A 13,530-nucleotide genomic window follows, 5' to 3' on the forward strand; every position below is an offset into this window, starting at 1 on the left:
AACCAGATCTTCTTTCCCACCAGCAGCTGTTGACTTTTAAGTTGTTGATGCTTTATTCCTCTGATAGAATGGATTCGTATACAAACAATATGCCCAATTCGTATACAAATTCCAGTACCAGCACCTTTCAAAATGACTCTCAACTTCAGAGTCACCATGAGTTCAGTCTCCAGCCACATATCAGTCATCTTCTGACCCCAAATTGATTATCTTCCCTCCCTTGAAATTTCCTCTGGACTACTTTTTTATATGTAGAATTATTACTAGTGTGGTATACATTATTGTTAACTAAAACCACGACTGAAATTTATTTGGATTCTTCCATATGCTCAGAAAATTTAGTACAACTCTGTTTTGTTTCAGCGTAGGAGTCTTAGTTCCTTCTGATTGCCCTGATAATGCTTTTTTTCCCTGTCTTTCACTAAGGTAATTGCTTCCATAAATGGAGTTTGCTGAAAGAGCTTTTAACATATACAGTTCAATTGTGAGTTGTCTATGTTGTTCATGTTAACTAACCAGAGAGGAAGTGTTTGATAGGTTTCTAAAATGGGCAAAACTGACTTTCTCAAGGCTTCCTTATTTTCAACTTAAGTCTAAATTTCCTAAAATGAGAGGACAGAATTCCTGCTTCCAGGCCACTTAACAAAAGTGTCTTCAAGTGTAAAGCAATATTTCCCAAAGCCTAGAGAGAGCAGAAGTGTGAAAAGCTGCTCAGAGTGCTAAAAGATGCATGTCCCATGGACACCCTTAAAATTAGTCAGTTTAAACACCTGAAGCATGAAACAACTTCTGCACGGGTTGTGATCAAACTCAAATGGAAAAAATTAAAATGAAAAGATGTTGCTTTTACTCTGGAGGAAGCACAATGTTCAATAAAGAGAATAAAGATTCCTTTCATTTATCGGCTCCCTTCTGCTTCTGTTCGTCTGTTGAATGCTCTTTGCCGACTGAGTTGATAACTCAACCCATTAGTATTGCTCCCTCCATGGCAAGAACACCATGATGCCTGACTGCTGCCCTACATGTGGTGAGGGTCAGTTGTGAGTGCATATCACTTCTGGGGGCTCTGCACAGATTTCTGTCAACCTGTGGGTAATACAGTCTCTGGCAGCAGGAGAGACAGGGATTTATCTCCATCCAATCCCCCCTGCCAGGAGCAGGGCAGCAAGGGAAGACACCTTCTTTTGTGATCTCTTGTCTGGCCGGTAAAGAAATCTTCCAGGAAATGGAAACATCTGATCGTGGAGCTAGTCAGTGTTGTAAAGTGCAAGGTGTACACAAAAACACTTCTAGTAAGCAATATGATATTAACTTCTACAGCTCTTGCAAACCTTATGGGATCTACAGAATTCATTAAGTGCTCACGTTAGAGCAGAATTCCTCTTCAAATCACTCTCAACCAAAGCAAAAGTGAATCTATGTCTGTGGTAACTTATCTTTTAGCCTGATATTGCCAGGTGCTGTGTTCTTTCTGAACCCTCGGATTTCAGTAGGAATAGATGAAGCTTAGCTCATTATGATATGAGACTTGTCATTTAATATATTATATCAGTACTGTGGGCAGGTCAAAATATTTCTAGAGCAGCTTCGACAAAATGTTTGGATCTCAGAATACATAATGGACACGGCTTCTTTCTCATCTGTTAGCATTTATAAAGACAACACTTTTACAACCATCTCATTTTTCACCTTTGGTTATATCCACCATCCGTACTACTGACAGAATTAATCCTTATATTTTAATACCAAATCATTGCCCTATTGCAGCTCAGTTTATGGAAAAATAATTATAAAAGGCAAGTCACAGTTAATAGGTTTAAGGGACCTATACCTCCCTTGGAAAATGTAATAGGAAATAACAGGTCAAATGGTTTACATTAGAATGTGAGAACAGGTTTAGTAGGTCAGACTATAGTTCATTTAGTTCTAGTGTACTGTCTATGTCAGGGGCCTAGAAAAAAATGCTTAAATATACTTACAGGGCAAAAAAACAGGTACAATTCCTCCACTATATCCTCACAGCAAACTGAATTCTTCATCTTACAGACCTCTGGGGCAAGAGTAAGAAGGGATTTTTTGTTTTTCGTGGCACTTGTGTCATTTTTTTCCCATTAATTTTTCAAATTAATCTATGAATTGATAGAAACGTTCAAAGTCCACAGTCTTCTACAGCGATGGACTCTCCACCTTAACTCCAGCTTTGTGGAAAAGTTGTTCCCTTTGTTTCTGCTACACTTTTCATTCTAGTAATTTAATTTAATGTGTCTGGGCACGTAGTAAAAAAAAATGTAGTGGATGGTCACTGCTTTTTCACTCTTTTATGCTACCCTTTATTTCATAGGCTACTATTACAGTTCCCTCCACCCTCTCTTTTTCAGACCAGAGGCTCCTGGTCTCATTCTGTAGCTTTGATCATCTCTGTCACCTTCTCTGAATATTTTCTATTTCTAATCTACACTTCCTGGAAAGAAAAGACCACAAACAATTAGAAGAATCAAGCTCCTGAGGTTACACAGTGGCATGATGGTTTCTGCTGTGTTCTCTATCCTTTCTAGTTATTGATGTCTGATTTGGTTTTGACTGCTTTTGAGTGCCGAAAAGGTATTTCATGGAATTATGGACTAAAATTTTAAGATGTCTTTCCTGAGTGGCAATAGTTGGTTGATACTCCAGATTTTGTATGCAAAGTTAGGATTGTTTATCCCATACCCCTTTTTGTAAATATTTGTATCAGATTTAATCTGACATTTTATGTCCAAGACTTTCAAGGTGAGATTAATCTGGTGATATCTGAGCTCTTTACCTTTGTCTCCTTTTATAATCAAGGGAGACAAACTGGCATTTTAAGGGATGATTTATCCCCCCTTGCATTACAGTGAGATAAGTCACTGTAAGTACCTTTTTTATTCCACTGATTATAAAAAGGGAGCAAAGCCCTCCATGCACAGCAGATGCACCGATTTGGTCAGATGAATGGCGCACTCAGCATCATGAGATTTTTCTGCAGTTCTCAAGGAGTTTTTCAGTTTTATTGCTCTAAATAGCTTAATTTGATCAGCAAGCTTTATTACCTCATTATTACCTCGTTTCCTAGGTAATTTATGAAGATGTCAACCAGTATAAATTACTAGCACAAGTTTCTAACATTCTAGCAGTCTCTAGTCCCTGTGGGACTTTAGTGGTAATCTTCCCTACATTCTCAAAACTGATAATCTATTCCTAAACTTTGTTTTCTATATTTTCACCTATTTACATTAATTTAGAAGATAAATGTCTTCCTGTCCTACAGAAGCTTAGTTTCTATAGGAGTCATTAATGGGAGATTTAAGAGTAGCCTTTGGCCATCCAAGGAGACAAACAGTAGCAACTGACCCTTTTTTAGCAACATGTCTCTTGGTACCTTCAGAGACCTGCAAGTGGATTGTGACACATGCCTGCCTTTGGCGTATTCTGTTTCCTGTTAGCCAGTATTGATCATATTTTATGGTTATTCACTAGCTTCGGTCAATATTATACTTTCAACCAATCTGGGCTTCTTTGATGTCTTAAATGCATACTGGATCTACCGGCTAACCACGAAAACTTTCTGCTTTGTGTGTGTTTGAAAAGAAAAAAAACACAAACAACTAAGCCACATCAGTTTTTGTGCCTTTAGCCAGTTCTTTTTCAGAGTTGGTTTGGCGTGCCTCATATGTTTTTCACACTTATATTTGTGTCCTTTTCTGTTTTTCTTGGTTGAACACGCATATAGCTTTCTTAAGGAATGTTTTACTTTTATACTTTTAATAGCTTCATTTGTCCTCCTGTCCTGTCTTACAGCCTTTTTTTTTCTGATTGACATATAGTTGATTAGACTGCCTAAAGTGATGTCCTTAATCTCTACATCACCAGCAAACATTTAAGCCTTTTAGCTCTTAGTTCCTTTCTAACAAGCCTATGCACTAGTTACCCTTTTTGTAATTAAGAGCTCTTCTAGTAGACTTTGGTTCTTCATTCACTTATGAGCATTGTTAACTCTAAACATCTTACATGCGCTGTAGCGGAGATTTTATTTAATAATAAAATTTTAAATCAGCTCTTTTTTTCTCTCCTGGATGAAGTCAAGAGCAGCTTCTTCCTTTTGGTGTCCTTAACTACTTGTTTCATGAGGAAGGTACTTGCAATACCTAAGGTGAAGTTTCACCATCACACTGTGATGTGACATTTACACAGTTACTAAGGATAATTGAAGTCTTCTATTTTTATTGTATTTCCTGTCCTCACAACTCTAATATTTCTTAGTCTATTACCATTTTACCAAAACTTTTTTCATCCTGGTAATGAACTATTATATATTTTTGGGATTTCAGTCCCAAAATGTGACTGTACTAATTCTTGATCTGTCAAGTTATATATCTGATTTGACTGTAAAGTTTGAGAGGGTTTTTTTTTTAATTGTGTGCATTCCTGAAAGTATATCAAATACTCTGTCCTTCCAATATATTTATAAACTGATACTACAATGCCCATGGATTTGTTGCCCTCTACCAGTTTCAAACATATCTTTTGATATATGAATTTAAAACATTTTCCCTTCCCTTCCCTTCCCTTCCCTTCCCTTCCCTTCCCTTCCCTAACTTTTTTTCTGCTTCCCTGTTTTTCTATGCTTTAAACTTCTCAAACAACAAATGAAGAAATACCAAAATCTTACTGTGTCAATGAGAAAGGGGACTTTAAGTAAGTGTTTTACTGTGGACATGGAGATGGTGTATAAAAGGACAGGGTATGGAGAATTATTTGTATCCCTTTTGGGAGGACAGGAACCACTGAATGATCATTCACTCAAATCCGAAGTTCTTTAATAGGTATGTAGGTGCAATAAAGGACTTGTGTAATTCTAAGGACTGTGAGCCCTTGTGATCCTTGTGCAAATGCTAATTTCTGCTGTGGTACATGAGAAGTGGGTATTTCAGAATAAGACTCAATGCGGGACATTAACTAACCTGCCGCTTGAAGTCAAAGTACTTGGTCTGTAGCTGCCTCGTGTTAGCCACAGGGAAATGCTAAATCATAAGTCTTGAACTGAGCTGTGTCCCTCTGGGTTGCAGGGATATGAGTTTGCCCACCAGTACAGACAGCTCTCATCCACCAGCTCAGGGTCTGTACCTGTTCCTTTCCTACCAAGTGTGTTCTTGGAGTGCAGCAATGGCATACAGCATCTTGGCCTCTTGTATGCAAGGTTAGGGAGCATAAAGGAGAGGAAAAGAGAGGATTGCTTGTGTATTTTATTCCAGAGTGGAATAAATTTTATTCCAGAGTGGAAAATATTTGCCCAGGAAAAAATCTGCCCAGGGAGGTGGTTGAGTCACCATCCCTAGAGGTATTTAAGAAACGTCTACATTTGACACTTCAGGGCATGCTCTAGTGGCAGAGATTGTAGGTTGTTTGGTTGGACTTGATGATCTCATAGGTCCTTTCCAACCATGAAGGTTCTATGATTTTAGAAGACACTGAAGTGGTTCTGGCAGCCCCTGCATCTTTTGTAGGTGGTTATTCTGACAACTGATAAAGTTCCTTGGAGAATTAGTGGAGAGAAAGGGTATGTTTTTTCAAAAAAAATGATATTTATGTAGTTCAATTTATTATTTTTAAGCCATTTAACTATTGCAACTAGTGATGTAGCTGCCGGTATATGAACAATGAAGGTGCACTAAGGATCAGCTGCCAGATGCAGAGGTACATAACCTAACTGAGAACTGGTGATCTGCTGGAAAGTGGCCACACTACCATTTCTTGCACAAGTCTTGCACATTTCACAGCACCACAGTCCCTGGTGCTCTTTATAAAAGACTTTTTTCCCTTCTTCAGTCACAACTTCCTTATTCCTTTCTAACACTAAAAATAGACACCTGGGGTAAAATATAATGAATTGTGCTATCACACAGCAGGAGATGTAAGTTATCCTTTAAATTATAGACAAAAGACCAAACATAGACTATGGCTCTGGTTTACTCGCCACTATTATTTTGGGCAACTCAACAGGGTTTGTATTGTTATAGAACTGTCAGATACAATTGTCCTGCTTCTGCTAATTGTCCTTCTGTGAATTTTTAGTACCTGAGCAGAGTTTTGCCTAAACCGCTGCATGCTTTAAGAAAATGATGTATTACAAAAGGCAAAGCACTGTAGCACCTGAATTTGTCATCCAAAGCTGAGCAGACAACAGCTTATTTATAATGGCACTCTGTCATCCTTCAAGCCTCGGTGGAACCCTTAGCAAGTGAATAGGTATTTTAGGAGACGTGTCTCATGCTTCTAGTCTGTGTAAATCTGAACCTTACTTCTAGCCTTATATAAGGCTTTTTCATGATACCCTACATCCACATTGCAAACCCTTCTTGGAACCTCCACATACTTTGATCAGCCAAAGCCTATGTATGAGTCTAAGCTATTTACTCTACACTGACATTTAGAGTCAAAGGTGGCTTCCTGGATTAGCAAATCTGGCTCATGTAATAAAATAATATAATGTATTTTAAAAAAAAGACCATTGTCTTACTTTTACCAATATAGAACAGGTAGGAATACCTGCCTGCCTACAGCTGATGGCTGGACAACAGTGTGAACATACAGTAACTATGGCTCATGTCCTCCTTCTCCCACACCTACGTAGATGGCCAGCTCTCAGGATGTCCCTTGTGGTTGTTGGCCAGTGAAAACCATTGAAGTTTTTTTGCCAGTTCTTTATCAGCTGTGTTATTTTGAACTAATGCAGCATCCCTTACTAGCAGAGACATGATGGCAGCAAAGCAAGAAAATGAGCCATCAGCATCATCCCTGTACCTCTCCTCATGCTGAAATCTGTGATGTTCAGAATTATTTATGTAGAGTATTCCCTTGTCTTTTTCATCATAGGAGGCAGCCTAAATCCACTAAAATCAGCAGATGCTCAACTGACCCTGGCTACATTTTGGATCAGGCCACGAGCCCAAGCTGACTTTCCATGTATTCTGTCCAGCTTCGTGATAACAAAAACTACAGGGGTTCCTCACCATGCTCTCAAAATGATGCCATGCAAACACCGAGTCCCTGAGTAGTTAACGCTACTGTTAACAACAAACATTTTAGAGTACACTAAACACCAAATATGTTAAGGGGCCCCCCCAGGACCACTTTGCAATGCATTCAACTTGTGATGCTTTAAGTACCCTGATTCCAAGTATACCTTCATTTTCTGGTGGCTCAGCTGACTAGTGAGTAGATAATGTTAATACTGCAAGTTTGTGTGCGTGGCAGTTCATTAGTCAAATTTAAGAGGCCTCTGTGGAGGTACCCTGCATTATGTTGTTATACAATGTAGGCAATCCTCTAAGGCTGTGTGACTAACAGGATTGAGGAACCTTCTCCTTTTGGCTGTCTCACAGTTACACCTTTTTACAATATCCCATGTCAGCACATTAAATAGAAAACACACATCTATGAGATGAAGGAGTTTCTATGAAGGGAAAAGAAATATAGACAATTCACATAAGTTTTACCGAAACATTTATCTGATGCTCCATTATTTTGATATTTCATGGGATCAATATACAATTTTATAGATGTATATCTTTTTAATACTGCACACACTTGTTCAGGTTACATAGCCTAAATCACCTCTTTGCATAATTTTGGATGCAGCATGAACCTGAGTGTGTTGCAGTGATTGGGAGAAAGGCAGTCTAAGGTGGATTTGAAGGCATTGACTGCAGTGAAGGAGCTGCTCTGGGACCCAGAAAATACAGTTCCAGCTCCTGTTTTTTGTTACATGACTTTGAACAAGTCGCATAATCCCTCTGGGCTATGGATTTTCACTAGTAAAATGGTAATTGCATTTTTTTTGTTGTTTGTCTGACAAGCTGTCTAGCCTGATGAGACTCTTAAGCTTTTCTGGATAGGATCCTAAAGTGCTCCTGGAGTTTATGAAAAATAAAAATAAAATATCTTCCAGTTTGGACAAATACTATAAACTATTGTCTAATTCCTCTACATTAAACAGGAGTTTGTGATAGACCCCTATTCACTAAATTAAAATAATGCAATAAATAGTTACTTTTCCACTGAAGTCCCTACAAAGTCAGGGAAACTTTTGGAATACACTTTTTATTAAAATCTTTACCACCTACCTGTCACTCACACAAAGCATATAATTTTGACAAATTATGCAAAAAAACCTAATTGCATTTTAATTTGCTAATCCTTGCTTAGTTAAACTAGTGACATATTCAAATTACCTGCTGAGACCTAAATTACTTTTTTCAAAGGATAAATAAATGCCCTTTAGTATTTTCAAATATTATTAAAAGAACTTCATGATTGACAGATAAGAAGTCAGTTCTGGGATGTAATATCACTTTTATAAAAGTGAATTCATGTGCCTAGGCATAAGTGTCCAGAGTTTCACAGCGTGGAGAAAAAGGTTTGAATCCTTTTCTGAAAAACTTGCTGGAACCCAGTTGAGTCTTATGGATTGGAAATCTTATGACAGCTGACTTCCCTATAGGATTGCTTATGTTTTTCCTTGCTTTCCATCCAGCTATAATATAGGAACACGATTATAAATCTGCACCCAGGCCTGCCCTTTAAAAGAATTGCTCTCAAGTGAATAAGAAGAATCATGGGTATGACCTTTAAAAGACAGCATATGACCAATTATGGAGAGATTTTCTAACGTTCCCAAGAGCAAGAACAACGGCACAGAAAGCTGGAGCTTCGATAGGGCTGGGGCAATTTTAGAGGAATGGCTATTCAGAGGTGAGGGATGTCAGCATTAATTAAATCTAGGGACAGACCAGAGAAGATAATTTTTTATTGCTATTTAAAAAATAATAATAATTAAAAAAAACCCCAAACCCATACTGAAGGACGATATGGTTGCTGTGACCAGTATGTAAAATATGGTGTCCTGATGGGAAGACTGAATCATAACTAGAAGTTTCTAGTCAGGGACCGAGCAAGCTGCCACTGCAGTGATTGGATTTGGATCTTAATTTAGATTTGCAAGCGTGATCCGTAAATGAAGTGTGGTAGTATCTGTGCATATGTCTTACTCTGAAAAGTGCTGCATCTGCCCCTATAAATCTCCACCACCCCTAAGAACTTCCACAGCCCTACAGAGATTTCCAAAATTTGGTTTAGTTCTTGAACGAGACAAAAGTTTAAGTGTTTTTCTTTGCCTCCCTTAGATGCTGACACCACACCTCTAGTGCATTTCACCAGGTATATCCACAAAAGACCTATCTGAGTCAGATAGATAACCTCACAAAAGCTCAGTTCTTTATCTGTGTTGTGGATTCTACTTTAACTCGTAAATTGGAGAAAACTCTTCAGTCTCAATATATGATGGGTCTTAGTCAGTACTTATCTTCCTTGCTCCCCAAATCATTTCAATTTAACAGAAAAATTCAAATAGTCCTAGGAACGGAAGCATAATCTCAAAACCTCTGATCTCAAAAGACTATAACTATTCAGCTGATGGGTCCCTTTCCCTCTATTTTTCTGTCTGCTTGAATTCTCCATTCCCTTCTGCTCAGGAGCAGGAGTTCAGCAGGAAGGAGTGGAAGTTTTCCTGCTGTAAGCCAAATCTCTGGTTTGGTGATTCATGAATTTTCCTGCAAATAGTTCTTAAATGCCTGGAGGCTGTGACTGGTTGAACCTATAGTTCTTGTGTCCTGGTTGAGAAGCCTCAGGGCAGAGGGGGCAACATCATCACTGCCCTGGAAAGAAAACAGATACATCTCTGTTTTATGGGAGATCTGATGGTAATAATTCTTGTCAAGGTACTTTGATAAATCCTTAGCTGGAATGGACCTTTTGGAAACCTCAGGCATCTAAAACGGTGTTAAAATATCCTTGAAAACACTGGACACTTCAGAATTTAAGCATTTTTGAAAACTGGTAGTTTTGCTCTTTATCTGCAGCTGAGTTATACTCTGGGACAGGGACAAAGGCCTGTTCAAATAACTCCCCTAGTTTTCTGTTTACATGTGTATCCGCTAAACTGAGTGGAGTTAAGAAGATATTTTCCAAAGAGTGTTTTGCTTGAGACAACCAGGTCTTGGTGACTGATCTGCGTCTGGCACATTCACCGTAGTCAAATCCCTGTTGCAAACCAACAGCAGAATTTTATTCAGTGCTTGTTCATCAGAGGTACCAGAGGCAGAAGAATATGAATTGAGGCTGCCAATATAATCTGTGCCAGAAACAAAAGGCAAAGCTAGATATTGACAGTGCGATAGTCAAATGGACTGAGAGCAGGTGGGAATATCAATTAAGACGTTTTGTAGGCACTTTTGCAATCATTTGTGTGGTCCTATACGCTAATCCTTGCCACCAGCTCCAACTGCAAGTGCCAGTTCTTACCAGCTGGGGATTAAAACATTAATCTAAATTTCTCTCTGAAACCATCTGTCTTTTCCCTTCACCACAGAGGAGCAAAGAGTCTTTTCAGAGTCTTCCAGTATCTGAAGGGGGCCTACGAGAAACCTGGAGAGGGACTTTTTACAAGGGTATTTAGTGATAGGACAAGGGGTAATGGCTTCAAATTGGAAGAGGGGAGATTTAGAATAGATATTAGGAAGAAATTCTTGACTGTGAGAGTGGTGAGACACTGGAACAGGTTGTCCAGGGAAACTGTGGATGCCCCATCCCTGGAAGTGTTCAAGGCCAGGCTGGATGGGGCTTTGAGCAGCCTGGTCTAGTGGGAGGTGTCCCTGCCCAGGGCAGGGGGTTGGAACTAGATGATCTTTAAGGTCCCTTCCAACCCAAACCATTCTATGATTCTATGATATGTAGAGGGGTATACATAAGAAACTGAATATGTTAGTCTGGTAAAGTAATTCTGTTTCCCTTTATTAAAATATATTGATAAAAGGAGTGGCCTTCAAGTGACTATTTCTTCCTATATCTACCCTGTTCCCCCTCCCTAGACCATCTCGGCCCAAGCCATTCTTGACAGAAATTTGGCTAATCTCCTTCCCACAGAATTCGCTGACAGGCATTAGGTGTTCCCCCAGACAGAGTGTTTCAGTGACTTAACAATAGCTATGACACAATGATGTAAGAGCAGATAAAATAAAAAAATAAAATAAAATAAAATAAATAAAATATCATTCAGTTCTCATTGAGTGTTGACTAAGGTGATGGGTCTACTATAAATTTCTTAGACTGAATAAAATGTTTGTCACTCTATGTGCTATGTTATGTGTTCTTTTCTTTAAAACAAACACTTCCAAAACTCCTAACATCTTACAAAAACAGTTTTTAACCTCTGACAAACAGGTTTTGACCACTGTATTTAACTAACAAGATAAAAACTTAAAAATGGAGGTAAAATTATACTGGTTTGATTATGTGAAACAACTCAAACGATGCAGAAGCTAATTAATCTAATGCCTCCCCCAATAAATATATGTAAAAATTTTAAAATGTCCCTCAAACATTCTAGCAGTATTTAATGGTGCTAAAACTAAAAACCAGAGACAATGTTAATTTCTTTTAAAATACAACTGTCTACAAGAAGTTCTCTAAAAACTAATGTAGGCATCCAAATATGTTTTATGGAGCCAACAGGATGAAAAATGGTAGATTATATGATTATTCTGGTTTCAAAACCTGTTTTCAGAACTGCTGAGTACTGTTTCTGCTGACTTCTGTGGAAACTCCCGGGTGCCTGGCATTTTATAAAGCAGATCACTGTGAAGATTTGAACAGTTAAACACATGGGAGCTGGGCTTTATTGGTAATGGTGGAAATATGAGCATGCATCACCTCTAATCTTATTATCAGCAGCACGCTTTGCAGTAACAAATAACTCAGCTTCTCTTCTAAGGAGAGCTAGTCACTGTGGCAAGCTGTGCACGAAAATTAAGCACCGATAACGTAATTTTCTGTTCTCTAAGGAGCTTACAGTAGACTAGATTGTGGGACTCAATCTCAAGTAAAGTGCTACAGAGTAAGAAAGGAAATGTAATACTTCATAAATCAAATAAAATAAAAATAGACAATTATTACATTGAAAATTATATCTGATGTAATTTTTTTCATTCTATTGAATTTTTGCTTTCATTGACATGTATTCTCAACACCTACAATCAGCAGCTCGGCTGCTGTCACATACATCTGTTAAACCTTACGGATAACCTAACCCCGTGATAAATACCACAGTGCAAAGCACCAGACTGCACGGTGTTTCTGGCTGGTCAGACGATATTCTTCCATACTGTGGGACGCATTAGGAGTTTACTGTTACAGTTTCCGGGGCATTGCCTTAGCTCATACCTCTGATCTAATGCTAAAGGGTGTCAGATTCAAGTCAACATTGATGGGACTCTAGTATGGAAACAACTGTTTCAGTGTTTTATTGGGATAGAGACATGCACAAACTCATATTGCATTCATTAAGGATCCGACTTAACAAGGGATAGGTCATTGTGCAACTACTAGGGGTTGCAAAGGCTCTGGCAGGGCAATTGGACAGAAAGAGAACCCAAGAAAGAAGATTGTCCTACTGGAAGGTAGGCATGGACATGGGTGCAATGTTAGCAGAATGTCATCAAGCTTTGGTTGGGCAATCCAATAAAATGAAAGATAGATATAAATTTCTACAGCATCTCTGTGGGTAAAAGGCTAGAGTATATGGTGATGTCCATATGCAGTTTTCCAACAAGCAACAAGATCAAAGAGGAGTAAAAAAACTAAAAGAAAGTTTTGGAAAATAAAGGAAGAGCTCGTGCTTCTTGTTTTTCTTCGAAATACAATGGTGTTGATCCATCTTACCAACCTTTAGGCACCTGGATGGGAAAAGAGCTCATTCTCTGCAAGTGAAAGAAAGAGAGAAAGGAGCCAGATGTCTTCAGAGGGATTTTCAGTCCACCTATGATCTTACCCGGGCCTGGAGAGGTCTGTCTTTACCCTTCACTGCATTAAAAGCAACACTGTTCCTAGTGTCAGCACTTCAGACCAAGTGAGATGAATCTGGATGCCTTTGTTCAAATCCTATACTGAATCAAGAGAGAGGATGTTGCCTCGCCAGTTCTGAGTGGATAAATAGCACTGCGAGAAAAAAGTGTTTTCCTAGAGATTTCTGAAGGAGGTTGGGAGAACATCCCACCTGACACTTTTCCATCTTTTCCATCTTTTGCCGCACCTGGCATATCTATACAGCAGGCATTTTTCAATACTATTTTGTCCATTTCTGCTCTTACAAAGCCATATTGACCTTTTAGAAGGAAATTCTATAGTATCTTCCTTCTCTATAGATACACAAATGTTTGTCATAGGTTAGTCATATCTGGTTACACAGGGTGTTATTTGAAAACAAAAATAAAATCACTGGTATACCCAGGAGAATCTTGATATTAGTATTTTAAAATACTAAAACAATGTTTCTTCAGCACTAAGTAAAATTTAATTTATTTTTTTTTCAGTACATTAGATAGGAGGTTCTTAGGGGACATAAAGCTAGCTATGCGTCTGTAGATCTATGTTGATTTGTGTCAGCAAATGGGTGAC

Source organism: Chroicocephalus ridibundus, chromosome 1 (assembly GCF_963924245.1).
Source record: "Chroicocephalus ridibundus chromosome 1, bChrRid1.1, whole genome shotgun sequence".
NCBI classification, from domain to species: Eukaryota; Metazoa; Chordata; class Aves; order Charadriiformes; family Laridae; genus Chroicocephalus; species Chroicocephalus ridibundus.